This window comes from Lepeophtheirus salmonis, chromosome 9 (genome assembly GCF_016086655.4).
Source record: "Lepeophtheirus salmonis chromosome 9, UVic_Lsal_1.4, whole genome shotgun sequence".
NCBI lineage: Eukaryota > Metazoa > Arthropoda > Copepoda > Siphonostomatoida > Caligidae > Lepeophtheirus > Lepeophtheirus salmonis.
In genome coordinates, this window is record NC_052139.2 from 27562778 (window position 1) to 27573672 (window position 10895).

The window sequence follows — 10895 nt, forward strand, 5'->3', positions numbered from 1 at the left end:
GCTGACCTACCTCATATATAATAATATACCTATCTATGTATTATAGAAAAGGGAAAAGTGCCTTTGACTTATATACATAAGATATGTACAAATTTGACTGACAAGTGACACAAATTGTGACGACAATCATGATAGGTGAAGCTATTTGATTTTCTGCCGCCAATCACCATGCATGAAATAACTCATTCATTGCTTGCAAACATGTCTGAGGGCCTTGAAGGAGCGAGAGAGAGAAAGAGAGTTTACCTACATACCTTTGAATATATACTTCCATTACCCTCTATATATGTTTTTTTAAGGACATTGAATGAATAATATTATTTATGAGGCTTATTTTTCTATTTGAAAATGAAATAATTTATGAGAATTTTAACGTTAGTCTTCCCCCCCCCCCCTCCAACTCCTTTTTAGCAAAGATCAGAAAAGAAAACTTTTTACTGACGTCACAGATTACGTCTTAAACCAAAGTGACATCATCACATTGGGGGCATAGAGTTGAGGGCGGGGATTTTAAATACCAACAAGCTACAACAACCTTAACATCTTGGGAAATTTTGAATCCATGTTTATGAGAGTGAGCTTATCGGATTCAGCTGACAAAAGTGTACCAGAACAATTATAAAATCCTTGATATGTCCTCCAAATATGAACGTTGTGCAGCCATTATTTTGTATCTCCAATACAAATGACAAAATTTGAATTGAACAAATCAAGGTGTATTTTAAATTCGAATGGTTTTTCAAAATGGAGTAATTAGAACTGGGTTTATTTCTGAAGACCCAACATTTTTTATCTTAAGCAAAGTATATTTGACCTCCCTGCTACCTGGGACTGAACTGCTCATACCCAAGGAGATTGTTGAGCTTATGAAGCTGCCCAAATCAACTGTTAAAAATCTTGGCTAGGATTTCAAAGGAGTTTGGTGGGTTGGACAGCAAAAATGCCAAAAGTCTGTAAAACAGTTATTGCGGCAAAAAAAGGAGTTTTTCATGAAGCCAAAAATTAAACAGAAATACTTTGATTTTTTTATGAATGAATATTTATACCCATATTGAATATTAATCTTTTTTATTTAAATAACCTTTAAATAATACCTGATAATAAAGTCATAGATAGTTTGAAAAATAATACAAACCCTATTTTATTCCAAACTTTTTCTTGCTAGTGTACATAAGTCCCTCAAATCAAATAAAAGTTCAAAACTATAGGTATCTTCTGTTGTATCTTAACTCATCCCTATATAGTTATTTACATTTAACCTCCACTAAATTCACAAATATGTGACGTATCAATCCAATGCAACCTATAAATATTTTTTTTGTTCCAAATTGTCCTCAATTTCTATGAACAAATTATTCTTACTTTACTCTTTGCCTGAGTTGCAAATCCCACTTAAAGTAGTCACAATTGATGTTCACAATAGAATAATGAGAAATTGATAGATTTTATGAATGAAAGGAGCTATACTCGGGCCAATATAAGTTTCTTAAATCAAATAAAGTTTCACAATCTAAAGTTCTTGGGTATTTGAACTTATACCAGCAAATTTTTATAATCCACCATTAATTGACCATTTATATGTATAAAAAATATTGGACTGTATGTTAATTTAAAAAAAAACAAAAAAAAACATAAATTGGGATTTTCTACTTCTTCTTATTTTTTTTAAAAGACTGTTTTTATGTTGACTCATGTCAGAGGCACTGATATATTGTTTATAATTATGGATAAACGTTCCCCTCAACTACGACTCTTCACCACTAGAAACGTAGACAAACTAATAACTATTGGCATATGCCGCTTGTCAACACAGAAGCAAGATGGAACGATAGTTATCGTCAATTTCTATTAGTATATTTCTAAAAAGTCTATAAAAGACTCCAATATGTCTATGAAAATTTCGCATGAAGTAAAAAAAAAACATAAATTGATATTTTCAACTTTTATTTTATTTTTGTTAATAATTGCTTTTATATTGACAATCCGCATATTTATTATCTAGGTCCTAAATATCATTGGTGGAGTCTAAGTATTTGTAAGCGGGGAGAATGGCAATTTATATAAAAGTGACGTTATCAGAAGCGTTCGAGGGCAGGGGTTTGCGTTGAGATACATTTTATTAGTTTTATACGTGCCCAATCTGACATCGAGCTTTAACAAAATAATAAATAAAATCCTGTGGAAAGGATTAAATTTGAACGAATAATCACTTATTTATAAAAGACCAATGGAATAAAATTATCGAAAATTTTAGCCTGCTCAATTTTTGTGGCAAGAAAAATTCTAAAAAGCGTGGGACAAAACGTATTTATTTATATTCTTGGTATATTATTTATTATGTGGTGAGATAATAAATTTTGAGAGTTAAGGTGACCTTCCCCTTCTCTCTGAAGTTCATCGAGCTTTCCAATATGTCTATGAAAATTTCGCATGAAGTAAAAAAAAAAAACATAAATTGATATTTTCAACTTTTATTTTATTTTTGTTAATAATTGCTTTTATATTGACAATCCGCATATTTGTCCTAAATATCATTGGTAGAGTCTAAGTATTTGTAAGGGGGGAGAATGGCAATTTATATAAAAGTGACGTTATCAGAAGCGTTCGAGGGCAGGGGTTTGCGTTGAGATACATTTTATTAGGTTTATACGTGCCCAATCTGACATCGAGCTTTAACAAAATAATAAATAAAATCCTGTGGAAAGGATTAAATTTGAACGAATAATCACTTATTAATTATTGCCAGATGGATTAAGCATGAAAAAACGTTGGAGTATGGTACACAATAGAATTCGATGTATTGATATTAAGCTAGACCACTCATAAGGGAATCACATTCAAAGTAGAGAACACAATGTACTATTGTTTTCGCGAGGTAACATCGGAATATATCCCATGGACTTTTATTTAAGGGAGCTAGAAGATAATTAACCAAACCTCGTAACTTAATACATATATATGTTAAAGAAGTTATATATTTTTTTTAAGAAGGGTGATTCATGACAGGCACATACTTGTTTATACATAAATATGTACCTAATATGTATGTAAGTGGGCCTCTCTCACCTGTGTGCATCTATGTACAATGTCCCATGACTCATTCGCTTGGAATGCATCATCAATGCGAAGTTCTTTTAAGGCCTGGTCCTAAGCCATCACAATATGTGGTAGTATTACTCATAGTCCTCGTGAGTCAATATAAATGTCCATGATCATCTGCTCATCTCCCAACGTCAACATTCAAATAAAAAACAGGGAAGCCTCGACTCACCTTACAATTTGTTTTTTTTTCTCTGTTCCCGCTAAGAATATAAGTAGACCATGGGGCATGCCTGGTTATCGTAGATTTGGTATTCCTGTTCCTTACCAGATCGTTATCTTCATTGTAGATAAAGATAGCCTTTTCTCCAAAAAGAAACAGAAAAAAGGCCGGAAAATCATCAGGTAGATAGCCAAATAAGTCAATCATAACAACCGCTCTTGATATCGGATATACTCGAAGACTTTCACTGTATTTTTATTTCTTCACCATTTTGGAAATAAATTACAGAGTATTGTATTCGATACTATATTATAATATTTGCTCAGTAATATTTGATTAAAAGAGTAGTTATTATATATTATTTCTTTGAAGAAATAGCCAAAATTTCTTCATAAAAATAATAAAATGGCCAATATATATATATCCTATAAACAACAAAGGATCAATAAGAAATTGTTATTTTTAAAACGGAGCATAATTATCTGAATAACTTATTACTTTGTGTATTTATTAAAGAATAATAAATTATGAAATAGCCCTGATGTATTAAGGGAGAAGAGGGAATCGACAGCTGATAACAAAGTACATAGGTACTGTATTAGTGAGGTAACGCTCTGTTACAAATCCTATTTCTTACTTGATGTGTGGCCTGTTTGATTTTTCTCTAAATGAATTGTGGGATTACATACATGAGTATTCTTGGAAAAATTAACTTTTATGTCTATCAACAAATTATTCGTCTGAATCCTTTGGGTGTGTACCAAATTACACTACTTTAAGTAGCCAAAATTAATTGTTACAATAAAAGATTTTATTAAAGAAGGGTAAATTGCTTCTATAAGAGTATTTTAAATCAAATAAAGATTCTAAACTTTAGCTTTATTTTATTTTTAGTTTCTTGACTCATACCAGTAATCTGAATGATTGGTCTATAATTGTGACAAATATTTATATAAAATATTAATTTATACATAAGGCGTCAACATAAGTTCCTTTCTTATAATGCGTGGTAATCAGGCTGTAGAAGTTTTAGTGATGTGGGCTTGATTTCATTCTAGTGATGAGATTTTAAAGTTTTCTTGGACATACAGTCAGTCCTTTTACCGCCTTGGTGTAGTGAGTAACGTACACTTGCCGTCGAAAATAGATATATATTTCCAAAAAATGGTTTGACAGAATATTCCGTAAAATCAAACTAATTGCAATATCTGGCTTCTTGTGTCTGTATTGCTTATTTTTTTTTCAAAAATCCAAAATCCGTGTGTGAAGATCAGGGAATTACTTCAATTTATAAAATACAAAAACCGTTTCTTCAATAATTTCCATAAATTTGAAATTGGTAAAAATTTTTAAAGGCAAATAACTCAACGGATAATAAATTTAGAGAGATAAACTTATTTCTAAAAGATTTAATATGGTGCAAGGATTTTAAATTGATGGAGTTTGTTGAAATCAGGAAATTGAAACCATGTCTATACTTGAAAAGTCAATATTTTAAATGCTTTTGTGAAATCGCCAATTACTATTTGAGGAATCAACTTATCAAAGACATTGATAAATTAACATATGTAAATAATAAAATATTGCTTATTTTTGTATATAATAAATACCCCTCAAAAACCTCTACACAAAAAGTGTTTTTGTGTAGAAACAAAAACTATTACAGGGCGAACCAAAGTTAGGTTTATATAGTATATGGACAATGTAGACGTCACCTATCTAATATGATTTTTGAAACTGTGTAAAGCAACATTTTAAATGTATAATATCATTATGAAACAAAAAAACAAAAAACTTTTATAATTTATAAAAGTTATTTTATTGCCTTTAGAAAATATTTAAGTTTATAATTAAGTGTCGCACCGTCTATATTCAGACTGTGTGAGCAAATTGCAGAAAAAAAACTTTGCAATGTCCAATGCCTTGTGAAGGCTCTGAGGGGGGTGAGATAAAATATATTTATTAATACCTGCATATTCAACAAAATATCTACCTTCTCCCTCAAGCATGTCTTCAATTCTCCCACTGTAAGCAATACAGAACCTCACAATATAGTCATTTGGTATGGAAGACGATCCCACCTCAAGGGCAGCTTTTAAGGCGTTGACACATGCTTTACTTCCGACATAGCCCAGGTTCTATAATCTAGAGGGGCACAATTAGGGAATGATGGGTACCAAAAGTTGCATGGCCAATTAATCACCAGTTTTCCCCTATATATTCTGTTGATATTGACCGATTTACTAGGTAGCAAACGTTTCTATCTGACATATTAGGTCATACCAAGCTCCCCCAACCCTCTGACCTTTGAGGCCTCAGATACACTCTTTTCCATGAAATTTTTCGGATTGACCTAATTGGATTGTCCTCATGGTGTCTCCCAATTGTTCCAAAAACTCATCAGTACAGACTGTGTTCTGCCCTCTCCTTCCTGGCTTCCTCTCCAAACTTCCCCACCTCCTTTGTCACCTCATGAACAAGTATCTTTCCATAAGGGACAATATCAAAAGGTATTCTAGTGCAGAGCAAGTCTGCAACTCGTTGTCTTTTGGATTCCATTTTTTAACACCTGTAATTGTTTGATTTTATCAAAACACATATCATTTGAAAGGTGAAATCCTGAAAAATAAAACTTTTACTCTACAAAACTTCAAAATTTAACTTTTTTTTAAAGAAAATTGGCTTTAAAAAATCTTTCCCCGATTTGCTGACGCACCTTGTATAAAGTAAAAAAAAATAATTGGGGTTTTTTCCTTCTCTTGATATTTTTTCATGATTGTTTTTATATTGACAGACCTCAAATATTCCCTCCATCACCAATAAAAGACTTTTATATAATAATTAATTATAAACAATCAGCCGACTCAACTCATTAGCAGTCATGAAAACCTATCTGGATTATACATCTAGCTACCCGACGCTTTAAGAAAACCATACTTAGATCTGTCACAAATGCACACTTTTTATAGGAGTATTTCAGAGCATATTTAATTAAAAAATCTGGAGGTGAAACTTTTGCGCTATTTGTTAAATAAATGAAAACACGTTATTCGAGTTTTTCATAGTCATCCTACTTATCCTCTTCACTAAAAAAATAGATTTGATAAATATATTTAACAGAAAAACAATATCATTTTTGTATTGTTATTTTTTTCTATTTGTGTTCTTGTTACGTTACGTATAAAATACATGGATTATTATTATAATAAGACCTTTTTTTCGTACTTTACAGAGTGCCCTTGAGTCTTTTTTTATGTGTGGTAATATTAATATATACGATGAATTGGTATAATTTTGATATGAAAATAATTTTCATCCAAATAACCCCCCCCCCCTTTGTTTCATTTCTCAAGGAGAGAATGAGCTCTACATATACATACTACGAGTCAATAGTTGTTTCTTTTGACAGAAAAAAATATTGATTTTATCGCAGGTTTTTTTTTTAATTTGGTGGAAAAATATTTTAATGTATTCCCAAGTGGATGGATAAATTACACTTATTTAAAGAGCGTTCATGATTTATTGATAATTATATTTTGAGGACTTGTATGGTCAACTAGGAGACCAACGCACTGACTTCATTTGGTGCGCGTCAATACAAAAGCAAGTTAGAATGATTTTTATCAAAACGGAGTGTTGATTACATTTGTATTCTTCAAGGACGAATGATCGTTAATTTCTATTAAAAAATTACTCTTATTAACCCTTTGAGGGTGATGCAAGTTGCCCTTAAAGTAGCCAAAATTGATCATCACAATAAAATAATACAGCGTTTGTTTTCTTCTAGCTCTATCTGCTATTAAAAATAAGAAGTGAAGGTAAGGCTGTATTAACCAGTTAATTCGTCTTGGATTAACACATATCAGAATTCAATCTGTTCAATAATTTTTTAGGTAGTAACATGAAGGGATTAGCCAATTTATTCGTCATAGATTGCTGTAATTCAAATGAACATTTATTACTGCAAGTCAAATGAACACATATTGCTGCAATTCAAATGAAGCATTGGATATTACGCAGGATACTAATTCATTTGGAGGTAAAGTAATTTTAAAGTTGATATGTAGTTGGCGCATGTATTAAGCGATCATTAACTTAGGCAAGTTAGGAGTAGGTTAGTTTAATGACATGTGGTTGAACAGGGTTTAATTTATCAAGGTTATTATAATACACTTTTTATTTGTGATAAAAAAAAACATTAACAAAAAAATCAAAAAAGTTATTAATCATAAACTTGGTTTAGTTACATACTGAATGGATTGTTTCGTAGCTAATGATTAATTGGTATCTTTGCAATTTGTTGAGTTGTCTTCAATGCATGCGTAATTCTGGGAGGTTTGCCGTAAAAAAATCCTGTTTAGGAGAAAGTCTGAGGAACATAAGCTTTTTTTTTTTAACCTAGGCAATTCCTATTTTCCTCATTCTGCACCGTGGTCACCTTGAAAACCAGGCTCCTGGAGCACTTCCCAATGTCCATAATCCTCGCCACCTCAACATTAGCATTTACGAGATCTGTAATGGGTTGCCTTTTGGCTTATTCTCATTCATGATGGTGAGATGACGAAATGCTCAGTAAAGTTTGTCTAAGTAAAAAGAATGGTGAAACCAGACTATCAAAAAAATAATCACTAAACAACCTTCCTATATTACTGAGAAAATTAACAGCAATTAGCAGGACCCACGTTTTAATGCCCAATCCTATAATTATGTATCTTATATCAAATAAAGGTTCTAAACTAGCCTAAAAATGAGGTATCTATGTATACTGAAATATTTAAGCATTAACTGTGAGGTACTGTGCTATGTGTGTCGAAACTTTTGTACATTCCATTTTTTAATTTGTACACTGCTGATTGATAGAAAAAAATACCGTTCAAGCTACTCTATGGCTTGAAAAGTTTTATGGGGACTCTGCTTCAAAAACGAATAAAAATAATAATGATTAAAAAAAGCCAATTTTGAACAAGGAACAAATGTGTGTGTGTTTATTTTTTGTTAATCCAGGGACTTTTTAGCCCATGGGTTTGTTCTGAATTTACAAACGGAATTAATTTTTAAAAATAGAAAAGAAAATTCAAATAATATCATTCGATATCATAACAATTTAAAAAAAAATCAAGAATAAACATCTTTTAAAGTTACTATAGAGTTGAGACAACAACTAAAATAGATGATAGCAAAAATAGATAAATAGCATGCAGCACATCTAATTATAATTATAAAGAAAACAAAACAAAAGTATCGCAAAAAAAAGATTTAAAAGTAAACATATAGAAATAACAAAAAAGAAAAGAAGGTTGCCCCAGAGCCAAACTTCCAATGTAAAAACTTGATTCAGTCATTCCAAGAAGTTACCACAATCCAAGAAAAGAGATTACTGCATAACCATTCTAGGATGTTTTTGTATTGCTTGTTGATAATAAATTCCAGTGGTGGATTTTTTTTTTTTTTTTACTTTATGTACTAGATCCCAATATATCATGGAACTATTTAGATCAAGTAGAGGCTTATATTCAAATTTGTGGTATGATTTAAGATACTCAAGGAGTTTATCTATAGTTTAAAACTTTTATTTGATTCAAGAGACTCATATATATCCCTCGATATGCCCCCTTTCAACCATGCCACATATCAACTTCTCAATATTCTTTCGTGACAATGAAATTAAGTACAATTTACAATGTGTAGGACATTTTTGGCGCATCAATATACAGGTAATCATGATACAAAATCAAGGGAAAAGAACAAGCAAATTCATTTCTTTACTTCATGCACATCCCAATACCGTGTGGTCCATCGAAATTTGAGCACTTACCTATTTAATAATGAATGAAAATATTAATTTTAAATTTCAAGGTGATCAGATTTTAATGAGTCACTCGTATGTACTTATTTATATTTAATTTCAGGTTTGCAATCAAATTTGTGGAATGAATTAAGATACCCATTGTATTAGAACAATTAAATCACAATGTGGTCACCCTTGCCCTCCACCATGACCTCGACCCTAGGCTTGAGGACGTTGCTGGTCTTCTTCGCTTAATTATCCGTCACTCCTTCTGTCGGGCAGCCTTTATGGACACACATGAGAGAAGTGGTGAAGGCCTTCCTTTTGATGGCGCTATAGATCCCATAGTCAATAGGGTTGCATTTGGTGAGGCCACATTGATCAGGGACATAAATTCGATAATTAGTCTACACAACACTTTTGATTTGGTTTGGTCTCAAGTCCCTTGTTAGTCTTCTTCAGCTTTTTAATCTGGGTAATGATACTTTTGGACTACGGGACAATCCAAATATCTCATCATTACTTAAGAACACCTAATAAGGCACTGATGCTACAAAAAAGTTTCTTTATTCAGTAGTAACATGAGTCTCGCTCCTGCCTTCTCATCGCACTTATTTTTTTAATAACAAAAGTGACCTTCCTAGACTTATACTATAAATTGAACAATTTCAATTCCTTAATAACAGCCCACTCACAGGGTCTCTTTTTAATTTTTTTTGCAAATTCAATTTGAAATCTCCCATTTTTTTCTACTAAAGAATAGTTATGTAATATACCAACTTTTATACTAATACCAATAGCAGTTTTGTTGGTTATATATTCAATCTTTATTAAAGGATCAATTAAACTATTTAATGTTGTTGGCATAGTGTGTTTTCACATACGTCAGAAATTACATCATAATTGTAGGAAAGACCATCTTGGGAACCTAAAGTTAATATTTTGACTACATTCAAAAGTAACAAAACTACATCAAATATCTCTATGGGTAAAAAAAAAAACGAAAAAAAAAAGAAATATTTGAAAATAATCAGAGTAATTTTTACTGGCAATCTATAAAAAAAGGCTAGGTGTGTGTAACTATTATTATTTTTTGATCGATTAGGGGCGAGAAAAGTAGATTCTTAGATACAAATATCTTATTTTTTCCATTGTTTGAATAGCGATTAATAGCTAGTTATGGGAGATTCCAAAAAAAGTCCCAATTCCAACTCTTAAGCATTATAAATAATGGTTAAAAAATGCAATTTTACTATCAAGGGTCTACACACGATTATATTTAGGAGGGAAGATGCTTGGTTTTTGGACTTTTTTTAGAAAATTAAACTTCTAATATAAAAAAAAAAAAAAAAAAAAAGTGCTCAACTTTTTGGAGAAAAATGTCAAAAGTACATTGTTATTAACAGAAAGAAAAATTTGAATTTCTATTTCATATATTTAATTTCCTTCTAGACAACAAAAGTTCCTTAATTTTAGGGGCTATTTTTTACCATAACCTATAAAAATAATAAATTGTTGAATACTTTGTTTTAAATACGAATCGGAATCTCAAATTAAACTTTATTTCCCTGATACCGATCCAGACTGCGGATAAACAGCCGTATCTTATATTCTGAATAATCGTCCCATCACTAGCAATAAGATATTTTTAATACATCTTAGAGGCAGATGTATAATAAAACTAAGCAATGGATGTATATATTTAGTAGAGGGTAAAGGTTTAAGCTCTTTTCTTTCTGGTTGATCTCATTTGGACATCCAAAAGATCAATATTTTCCTTAATATTGATCAAAAAATGGCGGTAATTGCTATAAAACTTGGTTGTTTAGGGCCCCTAAATGGCCG

At 31.2% G+C, this 10895-nt stretch overlaps 1 long non-coding RNA gene across 1 annotated transcript; it reads right to left on the reverse strand.

Annotated features, from left to right (window-relative positions):
* Positions 1-7421: 7421 nt before the first annotated feature.
* Positions 7422-9596, reverse strand: LOC139906346 (uncharacterized). The gene is made up of 2 exons (XR_011781824.1): positions 9152-9596; positions 7422-9077 (listed from the first exon to the last, which is right to left on the reverse strand). It is a non-coding gene; the product is annotated as an uncharacterized lncRNA (long non-coding RNA).
* Between the last annotated feature and the right edge of the window lie 1299 nt (positions 9597-10895).